At 29.7% G+C, this 24,768-nt stretch overlaps 1 long non-coding RNA gene and 1 pseudogene across 2 annotated transcripts; one reads left to right on the top strand and one right to left on the bottom strand.

Annotated features, from left to right (window-relative positions):
- Positions 1 to 5,296: 5,296 nt before the first annotated feature.
- LOC107413587 (3-ketoacyl-CoA synthase 19-like) lies at positions 5,297 to 7,053 on the bottom strand (annotated as a pseudogene).
- A 5,877-nt stretch (positions 7,054 to 12,930) lies between these two features.
- LOC112489620 (uncharacterized) lies at positions 12,931 to 24,196 on the top strand. 2 transcript variants are annotated; one of them, XR_009640263.1, is made up of 6 exons: positions 12,935 to 13,459; positions 13,545 to 13,606; positions 19,402 to 20,011; positions 22,717 to 22,948; positions 23,658 to 23,755; positions 23,864 to 24,196. It is a non-coding gene; the product is annotated as an uncharacterized LOC112489620 (long non-coding RNA). The 2 variants fall into 2 exon arrangements; XR_009640262.1 differs by having other exon boundaries at positions 12,931 to 13,459; positions 19,402 to 22,948.
- The last annotated feature ends 572 nt before the right edge of the window (positions 24,197 to 24,768 follow it).

Genomic DNA, 24,768 nt, shown 5'->3' with positions numbered 1-24,768 from the left:
ACTAATTGTACTTTGATTTTAATATTATTTTTGGGCATGATTCAATTTTAAATATTTCAAAAAAAATATTGTTTTAAGTTTGGTGCTTTCAAATTGTATAATTATGCCCTTGAAATATTATTTGATTGATTTTATGATTTGGAAAAAAAAATATATATATATATATATATATTATTGATGGATTTATGCTGGAGATATTAAAGAAAAATGTGGGATTGTGAATTTGAAAAATGGTATGATTCCCATGATGAGTTTTGGAAAAATTGTTATTTTAAAATGATATGGTTATTTGTTTTAGATGCACTCATACAGTATTGGTGTTCTGTACTATATCTGTGGATGAGTGTGCAATTTATAATGTCTCCAGTGAGCTGTCATTGGACCGAGGGCAGGTAAGTTCTATATGGTGCACATAAGCCGCCCCCCTCCATGGCCGGGATGACGGTTTAAGCAGTGGGACTATCGGGACGCCAAAGTGAATGTATGCAAGTTTCTCTCTTTAACCTCCCGCGGAATAGTGATCGGAATGCTAGGTATTATAGGACATCACTGGCATACAGTGTGGTGTGTCAATTATTTTTCAGATATAAATTTCAAATCCTAAATTTTTAAAGTTGTATTTAAATTAAACGTATTTAATTTATTTTACCACCTATTTCCAATTAGTATTTTCTAAAATGTATTTATTCATATTTTATGTCAATTATTTTAAATCAATGTTTTTAAAATGCATCTTGCCATATTTTTATTATATAGATTGTTTGAATATTTCAAAATGAATTTTATAATACTTTTACCACTTATTTTATATAATTGTTTGTAATTATTTAAATTATGTTTTTGACACTGTTTATTTTGACTTGTTAAAACAAATTTTACGAATTATATATTGAATTTCACTTTTATATTATATTTCTTTAATGCAAGTATTTTAAATTTATTATATTATATTTTATCGGTATTTGGATTATTAAATTAATTATTCCTTGATTTTTGGGGCATAAAAAATTGGGTTTTGCGAAAATTTTTTAAAAAGGAAACTTTTCCAACGGAGTGAATGGTGAGGGTTTTGAGAGAAAATATTATTTTCAATTAATTATTATTTATTTACTTATTTATTCTTAATTATTCAAGTGTACTATGATTATCGTTACTATTATAGTTGTATAGTAGATAGGGTCACTCACTGAGATGATTAGCATCTCATATTTTTTAAATCCAATCCCCTAGGTACAAAGATTGGTAGATGGTCATCTGGAGCGAACTTGACCTTCGTTTCTGTCGTATTTCGAGGAGTTCTCTTTCTGTTTATTTATTTCTATTGTAATATTTCTTTCCATCCTTTGTTGTATAACTTTCATACTTAATTGTACCCTATAATGCTTTGTATACTATATTGGATATATTTTATTAAATATTGCATTTGTTCCCTGTTAAATTTTTGGAAGTACTGATTATTGTGGAATTAAATTGTAGTAAAGTGGAGGAATAAGGCAGTATATATAGAAGTGTGTTTTTAGTGCAGAAAATTTATGGTAAGTCCAATCTTGAGGGGAGATTCTACCAAATTTTCCATTAGAGGGTCTAATAGGGTTTTATTTGGGATCAGGACTTATCTAGGGTTTAGGTGAGGGATTTTGGATGGATCCTGACAACATATATATAGGATTTGGGATTACTAATAGACAAAAAATCGAGACTGATTTAGACACTGATACAATGTTGATGCTTAGAACTTCTCAGAACCATAACTTTTCAACCATAGCTCGAAATTAGACATACCGCTAACCTATGAACTTGTATTGATAAGCTTTATATAATAGTATAAAAAAGCCAAAGTCAAAATCCATCTCTAAAGAAAAGTCAAAATTGGTACCACGTAAAAGTTCAATTTTATCAAATTTGGTCAATTTGATCAAACTGTTAAAAATTTTAAATTTCAAATGTTTTCTTGGGATGAGTTGTTATAACAGATCAAAGAAAACTCATCATTTATAATTTCAATATTTCTAATTAAGTAATGCAAGGAGCACCATAATATTTACCAAATATTATGGCAAATAATAAAACTACATATTAGTTGTTGAAAAAGTAATATAATGTAGAGATATGAATAATTAAAAAGTTCCAACAACAAACCAATTAAAAATTGTCATATAGTATCTCTGGCATTTATTGTTTCTAAATTTTAATGGTAATGCTAAGTGTTCTCATAATTTAATGCTTTATTTCTATATGCTATTTAGTTATATATTAATCACTTTGCACAATCTCTTATAAACCATTATCCCCTCTTTAAATTTTCCACCTAAGTGACTTTCCTAGTCAGTTGGCTGCCAGTTCATCTTAATGTTATGGCACATGAAGAATAAGAATGTTTGAAGAAGAGTTCAATAGTCATGGACACACCAAAATCATGGTTGTTAAATGAATGCAACCATGGAGACACCCAAAATTGTTAAAAGAAAATGAAAATCTACGTCTGTAAAACTAAAGGGATATAAAAGTTTGTAAAAATGATGGTGGGTTTAGAGTTTATAGTTGATGAAATAGACTGCTGCAAAAGCAAAGGGAATGGTGATGGATTTTTGTACAAAGAGCGCTATCTGATAATTAATTGTTTTGGCCTTTTGGGAGAGACAGAGATGGATAAGGGGAAGGGGAAGGGGAATGGGAAGGGAAAAGTGTGCCCATTTGCTAATTGGAATGTGATGATCACCATTGCACTAAAATATTGTTTGGTAAAGCATTCATTATATGTTGTTGAACTTTGGTTCTTTTTTTTTTTTTTTTTTTAACTTAATTCAATGTAGTTTATTTAGAGCAATATTCAAATGTCAGTTAGTGTTAGTTAAAGTTAGTTACATGTCTTAAGTTTTTATTGGGTTGCTATAGATTGTGAAAGAATCACCAAAAGTTCTACTAAACCAAAATTAGTTCTTTGGGCAATCTGAGTATTGTTTGATGAACAATTATTTCAAGTTTGCTAAAAGTTACAAAATTAGAATTAATGCACTTGATTTAACAAAAGTCTTCTTTACTGTTTTACTTGTATATAATGATTATAATAGACATGAATAATTATTTCCTTATGTATATATATATATACATATATTACTACTATATATATACATAAAGAATTTTGTTATTAGTTAAAATAGTAATTTTAATTTCAAAATTCTAATTATATTAGAAGGAGAATTTGGGAAACTATCCCTAGCTACTTCTTAGATTCTAACTTTTTGAAGGAATAGATTATTAAAGAATTTAAAATCTAGAGGTTTACCAAATATTACATTTAATGATAAATTTGCCTACAAATAACAAGTGGAGGTTTAAAGCAACCTCAAGCACACATGCAAATTTAAAAGAGAAAAAATATAAACGCAAAATTGAGAATCATCTTTGTTTTGGGATCACATCACTAAACTTCTTCTTTTTTTCTTTTGCTTGCGTCTCAAGCCAATAAATCCTATGGGTACATTTGTCATGTGGAATAAATGTAGGAATAGAATAACTTTATTATTTGATTAATTGTTCGCGTGTTCATACTTTGAATTTTAGGAATATCGATTCCATAAAAATACTTATCCTTTATTTTAAAGAATAATTATTCTTTTCAAAAAGCTTAGAATTATTATTATTTTTTCATTTAAAGGATAAATATCTTTACCATATTCAAAACATATTTAAATTTAGATTGATTATCTTAAACTAAAAGTACATAAATAACCATAAAATTTAACTTTTAATTATTTTTATCAAATTTAACATTTTTGGAAAAAATAATATTTATAATGAGTAAATTTGAGATTAATTTCGGATAATAACCAAATTTATCGATAAGAATATTTATTCATTTTTTATTTTTTAAGTCATATGGATAAGTATTCTTATTTTATTAGAAATAATCATTTTAATTACCCAATATGCTCTAAGGGAATTATAAGTGGACGCCAATCTCCTAACCTAAAAATAGTAATAACAATAAAATAATAATAATAACTATAAACAACTCCTAACTAAAAAAAAAAAAAAAAAAAAAAAAAAAACAAAAAGTTCATGAGTGTAAGTACAAAGAGTATATACCAATTGAGTGAATTTACTTGACAAAGTCGTAATAATAATAAAATCGAAAACATAGCAACTGTTCTTCAACATGTCCCATTGATATATCATGGACATATCATGTATGCTTTCGAAAATTTACACTCTATATAAATAGAAAATAAAATTGGAGTTCTTCTTTTTCTTTTTCTATTTTCTTTTAATGGAAAATTGGACTTTCTTGAATATCTTTGACAGAGACTAACGCATTTAGTGGCCTTGCCATTTCCCTATCTCCATCCCATTTTACAGGATTTGCTTCTGCTTCATTAATTAATTAATAAGGGTTTGTAAAATAAAGTTTTGGTATTTTTTGGTAACATATTGGTTTTGCTTTTTACTATTTAAATTTATTTAATTTGCATATTTTAAAATGTTAGTGTGAATTAAGGTATATCACAATTAACTACAAATTAATAAATAAAAAAAATGAAATTCCAACTCAAAATAATTGAAATGGTTTTCAGATTGGTTTTCGTGTTTGTTTATTGTTTATTTATTTTTTATTCATATTTATAATTATTTAAGATGCCTAATAAGTTTTATTTATCATTAATTGACTACTATCAAACCTTTGAAGTAAAATAATTAAACATAATTATGTAAAGAAAAATCAACACGTTTAAAAAATGATACCTTATGTTTTTTTTTTTTTTCCTGCTTAATCTATCATGTGAAGTTTGCTTACTTCAAATGCTAGTTAGCATTATTTAGAATTTGTCATATATTTGAATTAATTGCAAATTTAGGAGAGAAAAAAAGAACACAAACAGATTAATAGTTTAAAATGGAATTCAATTTGGTTTTTATGTTTTTTTTTTTTTTCTTCTCCTTAGCAAATTTGTTATTACTTGGGAAATCTAACAAATTCTAACCACTCTTAAATTAAGCTTACAAAAATTTGAAGTAAATAAATTACTACATAATTAAGTAAAAAAAAATAAATAAATAAAACAAAACAAAACAAAACAAAAAGTAAACATTATGAAAGGCACCATCATTAATGAGTTTTCTAACCTTTTTGTACACGTTTTGAGACAAAGAACTAGTTGCCTCATTGATCATAAATCTATGAGAATTAATGAAAAGAAAATTAAGGCATTGCAACTTAATGATCACTTTTATATCCACGGTTATTAATCGGGCTTACATAAATATGATTAAAATATAAGACAAAACATACAACATATAGATAATGACGGCGTACATATAACATAATTAAAATATAAGACAAAACATATAACATATAGAGCTTTAGCTAGTATCATATTGAATTTTACGCCACACCATCAACCAGTAACGGATAAGCGGGATTTAACTATGCATATCAAATTGACGTACGATCAAACCGAACGAAGTTTAAGGTATTCATCTTCGATCCAACCATACGCTTCCTTGCACGGATTCACACCTGAACTACAAGGGTAATTTTCTATGCAATCTCTCCACACATTAACATCATCCAAATCCCTAGTTAACTCCCAAACACAGTTGTTGCACTTGAATCCTGCTCCTAACCCTATCATCAAAATCTTGTCACCTTTCTTTAGCCTCTTTTTGGCCTCCAAATAACCTAAAGCATACCAAACTCCGGCAGATGATGTATCGCCAAACTTGTAAAGTGACATTCTAGATGGTTCAAGATCATATTCACTTAGCTTCAAGTTCTTACCAATACCATCAATAACCCCACGACTACCAGGGTGGATGCAGAAGTGATCGATACCAGACTTGACGTTCAAATCAACCCTAGCATTTTCAGCATTGGAAGAACTAGTAATTCTAATTTTGTTCCATGCAAGTAAAATCATGTAGCGAAGTTGTTCGCTTAGTGGAAGAACTTTTGGTAAAAGCACTTTAAGGTTCAAAGTCAAGGCCTTAGCTGCTGCTTTTGTGAGACTCTTGGAGAGATGAAAACCTTTATATCCTTCTTCATCTTCTACTTCTATGCAACAATTATATGCTTCATCATCCGAACCTGTATGGGTTCGAACCAGGCAGTTCAATTTCAAAATGGAACGGTGCTTTAAAGCCTTGTCGTTCGTGAAGAGCATTGAACAGCCTCCGCTTCGGAAGAGAAGGTTGGTTATCATCATGGATCTTTCTTTCCCACTGTACACGTTGGTTCCCATGCATTCGGTGCTCACAACAATGGCGTACGAGTTCTTGTTCGTGACGAACAAGTTCTGGACGACGTCGACAGCGATGATGCTAGCGCTGCAACCCATTCCTGCGAGGTTGAAGGACTTGATGTCCTCCCTCATTTTATACCTGTAAAAAGAATAATATAAATGTAATGATGATCCATTTTCTAACGGCTTAAATTTTTTAGAGTAAAATAGTAAATGAACTAAGCATAAGAATTGATAATTCACATATGTAATACCTGTTGATGATCCGAGATGTAAGAGAAGGCGAAGGAGCAAATAAAGCGACGTTGATGATTAGTATGGAAATTTCCGACGGAGGAATTTGCGTTCTGGCAAAGAGCTTGTCGAGTGTTCCGAAGATGATTTCATCCACCTCGGAAAAGGCATCGGAGAGAGTTGGACATTGTTCTCGACCGGCCATGACAGTTTTTGGACCATAGGTTTCTCCACCAAGGCCGGAATTGGCCAACGTTTTCCATATGAACTTGGAGTCTTCAAGTCCCAGATTCTTGTTTCTGAATAAGATATCGACGGTGGAATGGAAATCGAGCTTCTGGAAGTCGGCGGGTTTGAAGCATTCATAGGCTAGCAAGTAGCAGGTTCTGTCTGATGATCTCCATTGAAGAACAATCTTCCAGAGGATGGAGATGATACAGAATACAGAGAATAGACAGACTGTCAATATTGGGAACTCCATATGGTGAGAGATACTGATTAGAGAGTGGTACTTAGCTTGTTTTTCTTTTTTCTTTTTTTTCTTTCTTTTGTTTTTCTTTTTTTCCTGTTTAAGTGGAACACGAACGTATACGTATCTCCTTTTATAGTCATTCTTATTAAAGAGTTTTTATATTTATATATATATATATATATAGATTTTTTTTTTCTTAAATCTTCCGTAGAGATTGAAATTTGACTTCAGTCAGCCCAACAAAAAAAATCTGTCTATTAATCAATGATTGGAATTTTTGGCCCACTCCTTCCTGGCTCCAACCATGTCCCCTCCCTCACAAATAGACACTCATTTAAAATTTCTACCTCTTTTATATTTGACTCTTTCTTACTGATTTTGCCATTCCTCTCCCGTTGCCATACTTGCCATGCCAATTTTTATTTTTTTTTCTTTTAATTTTTTCCAAACCCTCCTACTACTACCACTCTAGATTGTATACATTGTCATTGTTCTATTAAGATGTTTCGATTGAGTTTTTATTAGAATATTTATTATTAGTTTGTGAATTGATTCAAAAATCAAAATTTAAATATGTATTGAAGGTTCATATGGATCTATTAAAATACTAAATTTTAAAAGTATAGAGTAACCCTTTTATATAAATTTCAAATACATTTTTAAATTTAAGTTCTTCACTAGCTACAAAAAATAGTAACACAACTGCTAAAATATGAGGGGTTTTATTTTTGAAATGTTCTCTACTTTTTTTTTTAAGAAAAATAGAATAAAATAAAATAAAAGACTTAAAATGTCTCCAATTTCCACACCAACTTTTATTTATTAATTTTTATTAATATAAACTATATAGTTTATATAAAAAAAATAAACAAATAAATAAACAAAACAAAACAAAAATCGTTGATATAGAAAATCAAATTTGACCAAATTCTATTTTATATTTGAACAGTTCAGGTTTTGGGATGCATAAATTAATTTAATTGGAAAGAAAAAAAGAAAACAAAAAAGATATAAATATTCTAACTTGCATAGTTTATATAAAAAAAATAAACAAATAAATAAACAAAACAAAACAAAAATCGTTGATATAGAAAATCAAATTTGACCAAATTCTATTTTATATTTTAACAGTTCAGGTTTTGGGATGCATAAATTAATTTAATTGGAAAGAAAAAAAGAAAACAAAAAAGATATAAATATTCTAACTTGCATAGTTTATATAAAAAAAATAAACAAATAAATAAACAAAACAAAACAAAAATCGTTGATATAGAAAATCAAATTTGACCAAATTCTATTTTATATTTTAACAGTTCAGGTTTTGGGATGCATAAATTAATTTAACTGGAAAGAAAAAAAGAAAACAAACTCTGAAATTTTACAATTTAGACCATAAAGTTTCAAATTTTGTACTAATTAATCCAACTGCAAACGAACTATTAACAACCTTTGTCTATGTGCATTGCACGCAACCTTTTTTAATTGCAACTTAGTACCATCAATATTTAGATTGGTACAATTTTGACCTTAAACGTCTTAACATGAAATTTAGGCATTCAATTTTTCAAATGTGAGATTTAGGTCTTTGATTTTTCAAGTAATATAATTTAAAAATAAAATATTACTTGTTAAAAACTAATTAATAATCTATAGCACAAAATATATAAATAGTTTTGAATTCTATTTAAAAACATATTAGCAAGAAAAAATATATTTTTACAAGAGTAAAAATTCTATTAATAATCTAATTAACAACAATAATAATCTAAAATGGTTGGCTGAAAAATAGACAATGATTAGAATGTCTTAATAATTCTTTGATCGCTACGCAATAATAATAATAATATCAATATAATGCAAATAAAAGGGTAAACAAGAAAAAAAAAATCTAAACAAAACAAAACCCAAAATGGAAATTTTAATCGCCTCTAAAAATTGTCATCTCCTTTATTTTTCTGATAATATAATTATAAAAAAAATAACTAAGAATCAATAGTATAAAATGTATAATAGGTTAAAATTTTATTTAAAAAGATTTACAAAGAAAAAAAATATTTTTCGGGAAACTTTTTTAACTAATTATTTAAATAAACGTTTTTTTTTTTTGGTGAATACGTCTGACCTAATGAAAATTTTAATGCTTTTATTCATTTCTTATTCTTACTCATTTATGGTTAATTTTATTATATTATAAAATTTTAATTGGAAATAAAATATCTATTTAAACTTATTCACCAATTTTTTTTTTAATTAAATCATTTGTTAAAATTTTTTAGTTGAAAAAAATACAATTTTTGCCTTGCTAAAATATTTTTAAATAGAATTTAAACTTGTACATTTTTTACTATTTATTATTCATTATTTTTTAATAATTATTATTTTATTTGTAAATTATATTATCTCAAAAATTAAAAGCCTAAATAGCATAATATAAAAAATTAAAAATCTAAATTGCTCATTAATGAAATTGATGGTCTAAAGGGCACAAATTTTTTAGACCACAAATCTAAAAATTGAGGATACCGAATTATAACTAAAAAGGATCAAACACATTGTATTTAAATAGTACTTTAACGATCCATCTGTAATTGGACAAATGCACATTGAATTTGAAATTTAAGAATCCATATTACATAAATTCAAAGTTTAAAATCTAAATCATACAAATATAAAATATTAAAATATAAAAATGCAGCTAAAATTAATGTAATGTATAACTCATTAATTAATTTTGTCGTTGAAATTTTAATAGCTACTATAGGCCATGGGAGAGAAAATGACGCTACAATTAAAAGAGAGTAGCAAAATCAAAATCATTTACATTTAATTCGATGGGGACCAACAAAAAGTTGAGAAGAAAAAACTTGTTTTTTCGTCGTGATTGAAATGACAAGTATGGTTTGAAAAAAAAAAAAAAAACTAGTTTTTCCGACGTGATTGAAATGACAATTATGGTTGGAAAATGGGAGTTGAGAGATAAAGTAGATGGAATCATTACAACTAGGGTGAAAGATTTAACTAAAATTAATGTTTGAATTTTGAATTATAATACATTCTTAACGATTTTACCGCAAGATTAAGTTTTGGAATACTTTCATTAATTTGAATAAATTGAACTTGAAGTCTTGTCCAAAATAAAAATTAAATGACTAATATTTCCATTTTCTGCAAACTAAAAAGTATGTACCCATCAAGCTCATGAATTTCAAGTAATTTTAAATTTAGTTGAGAAAAAACTGAACTCAAATAAACAACAACAAATTTATTTCTTATACATTTCAATTAACTATAAATTTAAGAAAAATAAATTCAAAGTTATTATTGGTTAATTTTATCTCTTTTATATTTGAGTATTTCTTACTGATTTTGCCATTCCTTTCCCGTTACCATATTTGCCATGTCAATTTTGATTTTTCTTTCCTTTTAATTTCGTTTTTTTTCTTTTAATTTTTCCAAAACCCTCCTACTACTTCCACTCTACCTTATATATATTGTCATTGATGTATTAAGATATTTTGATTGATTTTCCATTAGAATATTTGTTATTAGTTTCTAAATTGATTTAAAAATCAAAATTTAAAAACACATTTAAAATTTATATGAATTTATTAAAATATTAAAATATTAAAAATATAATGTGAACCCTTTTATATAAATCTCAAATATATTTTCAAATTTGAATTCTTAAATAGTTAAAAAAATAGTAACACAACTGCTAAAATGCTAGAGGTTTTATTTTTGGAATGTTCTCTATTTTTTTTTTAAGAAAAATAAAATAAAATAAAATAAAATAAAAGACTTAAATGTGCCTCCAATTTGCACGCGAACTTTTATTTATTAATTTGTATTAATATAAACTATATAGTTTATATAAAAAATAACAAATAAATAACCAAAACAAAATAAAAATGGTTGAGATAACAAAATCAAAATTTGACCAAATTATATTTTATATTTGAATACTTAAGATTTTAAGATGCATAGGCTAATTTGGTCGGAAAGAGGGGGAAAAAAACCAAAAAGGATATGAATAGTCTAACTTGCAGCAAATGAAAAATGATTTTATTAACTTATAAATCCTTATTAAATGGTCTAATATCTTTTAGGGTTAATTGCACTTTAGTATGATGGATTTTAAAAGTTGTGTGATTTGGACCCTAAACTTTGAAATTTTAAGATTTAGACCATAAACTTTCAAATTTTATACGGAGTAATCCAACTACAAACGAACTATTAACAGCCTTTATCTATATGCATTGCACGCAACCTCTTTTAATTGCAATATAGTACCATCAATATTTAAATTTGTGCAATTTAGACATTGAACTTATTAACATGATATTTAGGTATTCAATTTTTCAAATGAAAGATTTAGGTCTTTGATTTTTCAAATAATATGATTTAAAAATAAAATATTACTTATTAAAAAATAATTAATAATTTATAGTACAAAATATATAAATAGTTTTGAATTCTATTTAAAAACATTTTAGCAAGAAAAATATATTTTTACAAGAATAAAAATGTTATTAAAAATTTAATTAACAACAACAACCATAATCTAAAATGGTTGGCTGAAAAATAGACAATGATTAGACACTACAAGAAAATGATCATTTACCAATGAAACTTTTACCCATAACACATAATATTGTCGCAAAAGAGACATTTACCGACAAAAATATATTTTCTTAGTAAAACTGAAACTTTTGGTGACAAAACATAAAACTCGTGGGCAAATGATATCTTTTTAATGATGCAAACACAATTTTGCTGCTATTGTAATAACTTTTACCGACGAGTTTTAATGTTGTTGGGAAAAAGGTGGTAATTACCAACGAAATCGACATTTTGTCAGCAAAAGGTTGAACCTTACCGACAAACGCCAATATTGTCGGTAAAAAGATAACAATTACTGACAAGATTTACATTAATTCGCAAAAATAATATCTTTTACCGACGATTCAAAATTATCTCGGCAAAATGTTTACATTTACTTGCAAATGGCATATCATTGTCGGTAAAAGGTAAAATCCCAAAATATAAAAATTTGAATTATTATTATTATTTAGTTAATTTGTGCATTTTATTTATTTGTAAATAATATATACTATGTTTGAAAATTTTGGTAATGAGGTAGTAAAAAAAATTTGCTGACAAAGTGTTACATGTCATTCAAAAGGGTTTTTTTTTTGGATTTTTGTGATGTATAGATGTAAATTTTTTTTTGTTAAGAAAGAGAATGATGCATTGGTAATTATGTATATATAAATACATAACTATATATTATTATCAGCAGCAAAATTATTCTATAATTTGTAAGATATAAATTAAATTAAATGGCCAACTATATAAATAACTCTATCCTAACTTGCAATTTATTTTGTTACTTAGACTTTTGCCGACAAATGTAACATTCCCTCGGATAATGTTTCTTCTGCCCACGAAATTTGTAATTTGTCGGCAAAAGGTGTGGAATTTATTTTTCCCCAAAAAATGGATTGTTTGGAAAAATCCCATATATTTAATTTGTCCATCGTCTCCATAGGATTTTTATGACATATGTGTATACTTTTAAATTAAAACAAATTAAATACAATGCTTATTAGTTCACTTTGATATTGAAAACAAATTAAATACAATGCGTATTAGTTAGTATCCTAATAATATATAAGTTATATATATATATAGTATTATTATCATTATTATTAATAAGAGTATTATTTTAGAATTCGTAAGCTATTAAATTAAATTGAATCAACATATTTACAAGTTACTTTTTATCTTAGCTTACCTTTAATTTTGCAGGTTAGTTATATTCGATGTTAATGCTAGTGGTGGAGAGCTGCTATATTTGTTTCATATTTTATATATATATATATATATATATATATATATATATATATATAATTTTTTAAAACACTAGTAAACATCTGTTGATGAAATTTATATTTTATTTATTTGGTAAAGGCATTGCTTTTTTATTTTGTATTTAGGAAAAATTGACATGTATTGTTAAAAAAAAAATGATATGTATTTTTAATGAAGTGGAAAACAATTTTTTATATTGATATAATATAGAACATAAATTCAGAAAAAAATAAAATAAAAGGGTTGTGTTTGCCGATGAAATATGGTTGTGCTCGGAAAAATTTCTATTGGCGACGAACTAAGCTCCTCTGTAAATATCCTATACCGAAGAAAGGGTAACATTCCTCGATAAATAGTAGAATTTTTTGGGACAATTTTAACAAATTCATCTGCAATAGTTTAGGCGCCCCCAATCCCACCGCACGATCCTGCCAGTCTTCAAATGGGAAAATAAATGAAAATACAATTATATTTCTCCTTTCTCTTCATTTTTCTCCATCATTTGATCTCTTTGTTATTCGTTTGCAATAGTTTGGGGTTTTCGACTCTCTCAGTGACCGAAATAATTCTGGGTTCGCATCTGCTTTACCTTTCTCTTTATTTCAACAGCAAGTCAAAGCAGCAGCTCTCTGCATCTCCAAAGGTTGAAGCAAAACATATCTCTCTTTGAATTTCTTCTTAGCATTTCTCTTCAAATTTCTCTTTGACTTTCTTTCTTTTTTCTACAGGTAGCCAATCTTCTAAACGTTTGTGCCTTCTAGTCGCCGATCTGGTTGTTGCCGTTCTGCAGGTTGGTTTAGTGTTGTTTGTTTGTTTTTTTTTTTTTTTTTTTTCCCTTTTGTTATTCTATCTTTGTCTGTCTTTGAATTGTTGCAGTTCTATTTTTTTTGCTTTTTTTTTTTTTGCCGTTCTATTTTGGTCATTGTTGTTGGAAAGAAATGTTGCATTGTTTTGTCAAAATGTGAGAATTTTGGAAACTTGGTGTTGCTTTGATATGTTCTTCATCTTTTATGTCTTCGCTATGATTTGTCGTGGTGTTGATGATGTTACATTTAATGACCATGTACTGTTCGTTGAAATTACTATGTGAATGTTAGTCTTAATAGTTTGGATTAGATTAGATGGATAGTGATAGTATTAGACTTACTAAGCTGCCACCATTGGTTGGAGAATCCAATGTGGAATCATATTACCATTATGCAGCTTTTTCCTCTGTAGTAGTTACCTCATAGTTTGAAAGATTTTCACTTTTATTCTTGGATTCTAATTTTTTTCATATACCTCCTCTTAGATTCTTTTTCATTTCAAATAATTCATTTTCAATGTAAAATTTATAACTTAATCTTAAATTAACAAACGAAATGATGAATAATACCCATAAAATTAAAACACATTAACTGTGATAAGAAATTTTAACTTTTTTATTGCTATAATAGCTAGCTAATATACAATTTTAATCTTAAAACCTTGAGGAACTATTGACCAGGAAGACATATATCTCTTGATCTACCTCTAATTGCCTTAACAAAATTACTCTCCAAGATGTTTCTTAATCTGCCTTTAATTGCCTTAACAAAATTACTGTCCAAGATGTAGGGTCTCTGCCAAAGACTTTAAGATCCTTCCAAGAGAAAATTGAAGCAAAAAAATCCCATCTACATCCACATACATATGTTTGATAAATGAGATTTTTCTTATAAATAAAAACAAGAAAGAAAATGTTTAAATAAAAGAAAATAATATAATAAAAATATTGATAGAAAAATTCCAAGATTACAAACTTAAAGTTAAAAAAAAAAAATAATTGTTTGGTTCCTAAGTAGGTTTTATATTGAAACATATAATTGGGAGGAAGAAAGGGCAAGAAAGAGATTTTAGATTGAATTGTCTATTGTGTTAGATTTTAACATAATATAGATAAATCAAAGGTAATAGTCGATGTTTGATAAGAAGTTTTATGAACTTAATGAAATTTGTTTTAGTAAATCTTAAGTTTTAATTTAGATTGACATTAGTGTCTTTCCACTTTTTAATTTTAAACGCAATAGATTTTTACATATCGAAAAGAAACGATTGGTAAACAATAAAAAACTAAAAAGGTAATATCTTTAAAAAAAAAAAATCAAAACTTAAAAATAGATGTGAAAAATTTTCAAATTACAATGTGAATTTGTGTACATATCTCTCTGTTAGAGAGACCCCACACATCCTGTTTAATACCATCTTAGATAGAAAAAAGAAAAAAGAAAAAAGAAAGATGCTTGTGAGCCATAAGATGTTGATAATAGTGAGCATACCTATGTGTATATGTATGCATTAGTTAGATGTGATTATGTCTATGTCCAAATCGGATGGATTGTTTATTATCTTTTGATGTATGAATAGATGGATAAAAGTTGGATTGGTCATCCGATTCGACTTTCTAGAGAATATGTTAATGGGGTAGCATCATTTATTGAAGTTTCTAAACAACATTTGGATGATGAGGAGAAGATACGTTGCTCATGTCGTAATTGTATTAATGCCTATTGGAAACCTATTGAGGTTGTACATAAACATATTTATAAGTATGGGTTCTCTAAATTATATGTAAATTGGGTGTTTCATGGAGAAAAACATGTGGCATCCACGAGTGTTGGAGAGCAAGAAACAAGATATATGGATGAATATTATGATGATGATATATTGGACATTTTGAATGATGTGTATCAATCTTATGAAGATGATGATATGGAAAATGTCGAGCCAAATACGTTCAATGAGGAAATCAGAAATGATGACAATGGATTTGACAATCTTTTTGTTGAGGCTGGAAGAAAACTATATCCAGATTGTAGGCTCTCGACATTAACTTTTGTGGTTAAGTTAATGCATCTCAAGGTTCTAAACCATTGGAGTACTAAATCATTTGACATATTGCTTCAATTATTAGGTGATGCCTTTCCAGAAGGTGCATATATCCCCAAAGATACATATTCCATGAAGAAGATGTTACGTGCACTTGGATTAGGGTATGATAAGATTCATACATGTCGAAATGATTGTGTTTTGTTTTGGAAAGAGAATGCTAATTTAGGAATATGTCCAGTATGTGATAAGTATCGTTATAGAGTTAAAAACATTCCACACAAAGTACTTAGATATTTTCCACTAAATCCGAGATTGTAAAGATTATATACATCGAGACATAAGTAAAGGGATATGGATGGCATAGTGAGAAGCGAGTTAATGATGGTGTGCTTCGACATCCAGCTGATGGTGAAGCTTGGAAAGAATTTAACATAATGTATCCATCGTTTTCGAATGATGAAGGCAATGTATATCTTGGTCTTGCATCAGATGGGTTTAATCCCTTTGGAAATATGAGTAGTTCATACAGCATGTGGCTGGTTGTTCTTACACCATATAATCTACCACCATGGAAATGTATGAAACAACCATATTTGATGATGTCTTTATTGATACCCAGCCCAAAATCTCTTGGTAGAGAAATTGATGTGTATTTATGACCTTTGGTTGAAAAAACTTAAAGAGTTGTGGAATGGGGTGGCAACATATGACTACTTAACTAGTAAAATCTTTCAAATGCATGGTGTAGTATTATGGACTATTAATGATTTTCTAGCATACAGACTTGTATCAGGTTGGAGCATAAAAGGTTATATGTCTTGTCCTATGTGCAACAAGGAAACATCAGCATTAAAGTTGCGAAGTAAAATATGTTACATGGGTCATCGTCAGTCTTTACCTTCTGACCATCGCTGGTGATGAAGTCATCTACATGATGGTTAATATAAAACTCGATCTGCACCAAAGGAATTATCGAGCAAGGATATAGTGAGGCAGGTGCAATGTGTAGAAACAATGAAATTGGGAAAGCATCCAAGTATAAAACATAAACGTACACCAGCAGAGTTGAATTGGACCAAAAGGAGTATATTTTCTGAGTTAGAATATTGGTCCTCTTTTAAAATAAGACATAATCTTGATGTTATGCACATCGAGAAAAATATATGTGATAATAGTTGGAACCTTGTTGGACATTGATGCCAAGACAAAGGATATTGATAAAGCTTGAAAAGATTTGGAAGACATGAGAATAAGAAAAGAGCTACATTTAGTAAAATGTGTTGACCAAAGGTATGTAAAGCCACATGCGAAATACACATTAACACGACAAGAGAGAGTAGAATTTTGTCATTTTTTATCCTCCACACAATATCTTGATGTATATACAGCAAACATCTCAAAAAGTGTTAATGTTAAAAATAGTAAGATAACGGGCCTCAAAAGTCATGATTATCATGTGTTATTTCAACATTTTCTTCCTATTGGCATTCGAAAATTTTTACCATGGGATATTTGCCTTCCTTTGGTTGAGTTATCAAGTTTTTTTCCAACAAGTATGTGCAACGACAATTTCCATTAATGATTTGATGAAGTTGGCAGATGGAATTGCACTTATACTCTGCGAATTAAAAAGAATATTCCTACCAGCATTTTTTGATATTATGGTTCACTTAGCCGTTCATTTACCACATGAAGCATGACTTGCTGGACTAGTTGGATTTCGATGGATGTATCTAATAGAAAGGTAAATTGATGCTTTTCAATGACTATTTTATATTATCAAATTATACTGTTTTGAACTTAAGTGGATATAAACCATGAATTCTGGTGTAGGGTTTTAGGAACCTACAAAGGCTATGTAGAAAACAAGGCTAAGCCAGAATGTTCCATTGCAGAGGCATACAATGCGAATGAGGCATTGACATTTTGTTTAATGTATTTTCAAGACATTGAGACTAAATTTAATAGGCCGGAATGAAATGTTGATGTTGCACATGAAGCTAGAGGTATTTCTTGTTTCAACTAGCGAGCAAAACCATGTGGTGCTTCTCAGTTAAGACTATTGGAGGAAGAGGAAATTAAGAAACTACATTGGTATATTCTTAATAATTGTGAGGAAATTGCTGATTATTTAGAGTAAGCAAATATCATCTTTAGATTTGAAATATATTCTTCATATTCCAATTTATGATAATGTTGGAGGTATGAATTTCACATAATTATTTTTATATTTTAGTGAGCACCTGTTTGAATTGGAAAAATAAAGTAGTGACAATCTATTCCAAAGGCAACAAGAAACGTTTCCAGCATGGTTCCAAAATCGTGTAAGTACTTTTGTATCAAATCAAGTCATATGAGATTAATTATATCAATTTTTGTAGGCATTGTTAGTTTGCCAAACTTTGGAATTTTGTGATGTAGGTGGAAACTCTATGTTCTCAAGGAGCAACAGAAGCAACTGATGATTTTTATTTACTAGCAAGTATGCTCGATCATCAAGTGTACGTTTATCCTGCTTGCATTGTTAATGGAGTTTGATTTATTGTTAAATCATGGGATGATCGACTAACAACTCAAAATAGTGGTGTTATGGTACAGGGAGTACATGAAGAGGTTGAGATAGACTTCTATGGCATTTTAGAATCAGTTGTTAGAATGCATTATAAGTGGGATGAAGTTGCATTTGTGTTCAAGTGTACATGGTTTGATACAAATCCCAAAAAAAAAATGGTGTAAAAGGATTTTCACTTAACAAGCACCAATATTTGTCATTAATAGTATACTAGCGATCCTTATATTTTGGCAAGTCAAGCTCATTAGATTTTCTACATTGATGATCCTAAATTAGGTATCAATTGGAAAGTTGTTCAAAAGGCACACCATAGAAATCTGTGGGATATTCCTGAGAAGTTAGAGGAGGATGATGAAGTTGAAATATCATCACTAGGTGCATATCAAAAGGATGAGTCATTAGCTATTGAATGGAGGGTTAATGGTGAGTTAAATGACTTGTAGCTGCAACTAGTTGACATTGAACCACACTTCGTTGCATATGTTGAACCTAATTTTACAGCATTAGATGATGATGACTTTATAGACGATGGAAGTGAGAATAAGATGAGTGGTGATAATCCTGCATCTGACAGTGAAGATCATGTACTAACAAAAGAAGATGATAGTGATTGATTAATAAAATGACTTTAAAATGCATTACTTGGAATATATTGAATGAAATGTTTATTTATAATATATATCTGTGTTCTATTTTTTTTTCTTCTTTTTTTTTGTGATGGAATATACTGTTGTTGTACATTGATACATTGTTTAACCTGCTTTGGTTTTGTCTAATTTCTGTCTCTCACTTCTCTCTCGACTCTTGCTCTCAAGAATAAGAACCATCACCTGATCTGTGGTGCTCGTTTTTTCTTAATTTGTTCCTTTCTGTTTTTGTTTTTTGATTGTGGGATATTATATTATTGTTAAATGAGTTTTCCAAGTTCTACAAGCACACAAAATTTTCTGTTTTAGAGATATTGAAGTACATATTAAATAATTTAACTACACATACCCTTGTGTTAGAACTATTTGTCTGTTTTTTGCTTCCAAACATAGACTGAGTGGATTTTGCTAATAAAAAAAATAAAAAATAAAAGTACGAGTTGAGTAGATACTTTTTCTTCAATCTTATGTGTTATACTTTGCTTCCTTAACTGGTATCCCTCTCATCATTAGCAGAATATCATATATTAAATTAGATGTATAAGTCACGGCGTGGTAATTCTCTAGTTGGTGCCCATGGACGTGCACGTGATCATGGTCGTGGTGAATCAATGGATATTTGTGAGATTCCACATCGGTTGGAAATGGGAACAAAGCATGTCTTATAAGGATGTGGATACATTTCCCTTGTGACGCGTTTTAAACCCTTGCGGGTGGAGTTCAAAACGGACAATATCATATGCGGGTGGACTGGGCTGTTATAGTTGGTATCAAAGCCAGTACCCGGATCGATGTACCAACGAGGATGCTGGGCCCTAAGGGGAGTGGATTGTGCGATCAGACATCGGTTGGAAAGGGGAACGAAGCATGCCTTATAAGAGTGTGGATACCTTTCCCTTGTGACGCATTTTAAACTTGTGTGGGTGGGGTCTAAAGAGGACAATATCACATGCGGGTGGACTGGGCTGTTACAATATTAATGCAGCTCTTTCGATCATTCTGACACCTCGCATACCAGATTCAAGCTCATCGATTCCATTCCCTTCATCAGCTCCTCCTGCTCTAGCTGCTCCATCTGCTCCATCTGTTTCATCCACTACATCTCCTAGTCTTCATAGTAGCACAGGTACACCTAAAATTTAGTACATGTTTATCTTTCATGTTTACTTAGTAAGAAATCAAGTTTAGTCATCATAGAAATAGTAGTGACCAATTTTTAATCCATGTTATAAGACCAATATCCAGCATTCAGTACACTAATACATTGATTTTGATATTTAGAACAAGCCTCAAACTACAAAAGTGAAAGCAATTTCAGTACGCTAAGACAGGAATATCTAGCAAAGTATAAAAATATGGATGGTATATACTAATTACCATGAAAAAACAAACACTTTTGGTCATAACCGCTTTCGAGTGAGTTTTGACCATTAATAAAGCTTTTGAGCAACTAAAAAGATGGTCTAAGTGATGGTCTAAGTAGAGACTTAACTTGCTAATAAGTGAGTTTAGAAGGTGATTTGTCCAAAGTTTTACACTTTTTAAAAATCATAACGAAAAGCTTTTTTGACATAATACAGTTATTATGGTTTCCCCATTTGAAATGCTGGACATAATGCAGATAAGAGGGTTGAATTTAGTAACTGTAATAGAACCTTGCTTAACTTGTTTTCTTCAATTCTTCTTCCTTGCCCTACGTTTAATGGAAAATAAGCGGCAATTTTTCACAGTTTTAATTGCTTTACTGTAGGAGACTTTGTGCTGACCTATCTTCTTGTTTTTCTATTGTCCATTTTGTTGTTCTAAGCAGATTATAACTAGTATTTAAGCTTCCTTTTCGCTCTTTCCTCTTCGATTTTCCACAATTTCATATAAAAATATAAAGTTAAAAGAACAAGATAAAGAACAAACAAGATGCAGAAAAGTAAAAAACTCATTCCTCTGAATTAAAGGCATCCATGCCTTTCCATCTTATTCATTCATATTTAGATTCCTTAACACGCAATTTCAACAAGTAAATACAGCTAAAAGATCAATCAAAAGAAACACAATCTTCACTAGTAAAAATATATATTTTTTTATATATATATATATATATAATTAAAAAATAAATAAGAAGTATATTCATTGTTGATGCCCTCTATTCCTCTTCTGTATGGTTCTATGTTTCAACCATAAATTTAGTATCTTTCTAAAACTACATCTATAGCACCAAAATAGGCTTCTCTCCAATATTTCCTCTTAGCCAATATTAGATAAGGAACTAGAATTCCTGCTGCAAATCCCAATCCAATGCTCAACTAAAACCACTTATCAACTAAACTGTCACCAACATTGTTATCTTAGGGAGTAGTCTGAAGTTAACTTCCATGTAATCAAACAACTCTCCGAGTGTCATCTTCTCAAGAAGATCCCCAAACTCATTGTCCAAAGTCTCTTTCGAACTGAAATTGCTCCCATTTTTTGCCTCACTAGAAATCTCTGCCATACCCTCAGCTTTCACATTGTCATCATCCTTAACCTCATTAGGAACAGCTTCTTCACCATTACCATCTTCCAAATTCAACCTCTTTACACTCTTAGCAGCACTATCTCCCAAATTCCTTTTTCCTGAGCAAAATTCTTTCTACTCTGCAAACCAACATGACTATTGCTCACTTCAACATTGTCATCCTTAAGCTCATTTGGAATAGCTTCTTCACCATCACCACCTTCCAAATTTGACCCCTTTACACTCTCAGCAGTAGCTTCTTCTGCAACATCAATGGAATAACTATCTCCCAAATTTGTACCATACCCAGATGGCTTTTGTTGAGCTAAATTCTTCCTACTCTGCAAACCTGCACAAGTCTTTCTCACTTCAAGAATTTTCCCTTCTTCTGTACCAACTGAAGAACCCTCTGGAATTTTCCCTAACACTGAACCAGACACCATCTCATTTGCATTTTCCTTCTTGTTCTTCAAGCTCCAAGTCTGCCTCGTCGTCGTAGCTTACTTTGCAAGTTTCATTTCCACACATCTTGAACACAAAACGAACAAAAAACAAACAAAAGGAAAAATCAAAGTCTGCATACATTGAGACCTTATCCACTATGCACAATTCAGATAAAGTATACATATATATATATATATATACACTATTACATTGTATTTGTGCATAGTGCAGTGCTTACTTATAATCATTGACTTTGGTGCAAATAAAGTTCAATTAATTTTACCTTTGGTCCTTAAATTCCTTAAACTACATGATTACTTGTATTATTATCCAAGTTGTATTTGTGCATAGTGAACTAACAAATGTTTGTGCTACCTTGTTTGTTGGATGTTGAAAACAAAAAATGTTAGTTTCGAACAAGGGAAAAAAGTAGAAATATGAAACAGGAGCTGTCTTGTTGTGAAATTTGATTCTAATTGTCTTAGCTTATTCCTTGTTGCAATGACTAATGGGGAAATCAATGGAGCAAACAATACCAAAAGATCCTCCCTTTCCCTGCTCCCACCAGCACACGACAACCACCAGCACAGGTGATAGAAGTTCCAGAGTTACTAACTTAGACAAGAAGGACCAAGCCTTACCATCTCCTCTACCACCTCTTCCCCCACCACCCCTACCGCCACCTTATTTCTCAGCTAGACCGACTACCACCCTCAAGGCTCCTACAGTTGTTCAATTCTATCTGTTCGGGCTTAAATCTTGAAATCAATTTCCTGCAGTATTAGTTCAATATCAATGACTATAAATAGTTTTTTAAACTAGTATTAATAATTCTATATTATTTACATAAATGTCTTGTTTTGTTGTTGCATATTTTCCGCATCCCATTTGCAAAGCATAAATGTTAGAGGAGGGACTATTGGCAAATGAATTATAGTTATGGTTGCAACTATGGGGAGGCTAACAGTGGAACTGGATTATGACATTGGGAGGCCCACGAACAACAAGATTTCAAGTAAATTAACAAGTGAGTGTGTTTATCTAGTAAGAAAGCATGCTCCTCTACAGGTTGAAGCATGGGTGAAGATCGATGAGAATGAAAGAAAACGAATCAGAGATCTTTTACAGGTTTACAACCATTCTGGATTTTCCTCTATGTTTTCTAACTATAAAGGCTGCTTATCTATGAGGTGATATGCTAGGGCTGCTAATGCCTATATCCTTAATTCTTCTTCTATATGCATTTGAAAATCTACTCTTTTTGCATTACTCGCTTGCAAGTAGTTGCTGCCTTAATTATATGACGTGGATTTTTTTATCTTTAACTCAAAATATACTTCATCTTTATGCCAATATTAAATGCTAACTAACTTATATTTGTTTTATTGGAAGTGTATGTGTATATATATATATACACTGAAATGTCTACATATAGATATTTATTCTAAGATTGTTACTGGTTGTAAGTGCTATTGAATTTTCTAAGCATCTATTTCTTTCTTATTGATGTCCTTCTACACTTCTATTATTCTTTTCGTAGTTTAAGTTTGATATTGACCTAGAAGATGAGAGATATGTTAGCTATGTCAATATGTTAATGGGCAAAGCATATAGTGATTTTCGTCATACACTTCATATTAGCTTTTTGGAGTTTGAGACTATCTAAGAAGCCAAACAGTCTGCTCTTCCCTTACGTATAAAGGAAGTGAATTGGCATCATCTATGTGATTTCTTTGGCACCAATGAAAAATATATGGTATATGTGATTAATTTTTATTATATTTATGGTTATTAAATTATACTTTCAAATTAATTAAAGGTACTATTTTGTGTGCAGCATCGTTCACAAGTAATAAAAAAAATCATGAAAATGTGTCTTATAATCATTATGGAGGATCGAAACCCTTTGTATATCATCTTCAGGAAAAATCAAAGGTATATATGTACATGTATATTTTGTCCAAAATTCTCTGTATAACATTTAATATTAACAATTTTCTTGTTTATTAATTTTATGTACAATAAATTTTTATGAACAAGCAGAATTTTCCTAAAGGACAAACATAGGATGGGTGGATTTTTTTCATGATATGCATTATCATGATAAAAAAGGTTGGATCAATAAGACAGCTCGACAAAGATATGTATGTAAATAATTTTCTACATTTCTCCTCCCAAACTAAGAAACACTTTACTTACATTGCCTTCCTAGGATATGTATGGAGGATGAGATAATGTGTTGGAAAATATGAGTACTCTTCAAATGAAGAGGATGAGGAAATTATTGTTACAGGAATTGTGGAATTGGGCATATGGCAATTATTGTTATATTGTCAATTTTCTAAGTGAAAAATACATTCATATAAATTTTTGTTTCTTGTTGGAGGACATGCGTCAAAGACGTTCATAACTACTTGAGAAATGATTGGAATCGGTGGATGAGAATGTGATTGCTGATGAAGTATTGAGAACTAGAGCAGGATATATACTCGGCATGGGATATGGTCCAAAACCAGCCTCATATTCTTGTAAAAGACAACCGTCACCAGGTACAGCTGCTTTGCATGAGCGACTATCACGTTTGAAAGACGAGTATGACTCATACAGGCAACAAAGTGAAGAACAGATGTCAATTTTAAAAGAAGAATGACTCATCCAGGCAACAAAATGAAGAACGGATGTCAAAATATGAAGAAGATATGAGCCAAATGAGAGAGTTTATATGACAAATTAATGTATAGAACTCTTGCTCTGGTGATGGTACATCTTTCATTTTCCTCCACCACCTCCACTTCCTCTATCAGCTGCTTGTTGACAATTTTTTTTTTTTTTTTATTGTAGTGGCTTTTGGATTTTTATTAACATGTATGTTCATAATAGTAATGAATTATATCTTTTGTTCAGTTACTTTTGTACAATATGAATATTTGTATAATATTTGTGTTGCT

The sequence above is a fragment of the Ziziphus jujuba genome, chromosome 8 (genome assembly GCF_031755915.1).
Source record: "Ziziphus jujuba cultivar Dongzao chromosome 8, ASM3175591v1".
Taxonomy (NCBI): Eukaryota; Viridiplantae; Streptophyta; class Magnoliopsida; order Rosales; family Rhamnaceae; genus Ziziphus; species Ziziphus jujuba.
This window is presented reverse-complemented; position numbering and strand designations above follow the sequence as displayed.